The sequence below is a fragment of the Eimeria mitis genome, genomic scaffold (genome assembly GCF_000499745.2).
Source record: "Eimeria mitis Houghton genomic scaffold, Emh_scaff1427, whole genome shotgun sequence".
Taxonomy (NCBI): domain Eukaryota; phylum Apicomplexa; class Conoidasida; order Eucoccidiorida; family Eimeriidae; genus Eimeria; species Eimeria mitis.
The window spans coordinates 12653-12939 of NW_013569184.1; positions in this window are offsets into that span (position 1 = coordinate 12653).

The following is a 287-nucleotide window of genomic DNA, read 5'->3' on the forward strand; positions in this document are numbered from 1 at the left end:
CCGTCGCGGGCCAGGCGCAGCACGAAACAAATATATGAGCGGGTCTCTCCCCCCCGGGCTGTACGCTACAGGCTGCTGAAGCTTTGTTTGCTGCTGCAGCAGCAACCTGCTGCTGCTGCTGCTGCTGGCTCTGCTGCAGCACTAGCTCAATCCCTTGCTGCTGCAGGCCTTATAGACAGCAACACACTCTTTCCTGCTGCTGCTCCTGCTGCTCCTGCTGCTGCTGCTGCTGCTCCTGCTGCAGCAGCAGCAGCAGCAGCAGCAAACGCACTGTATGGAAGCGGAGC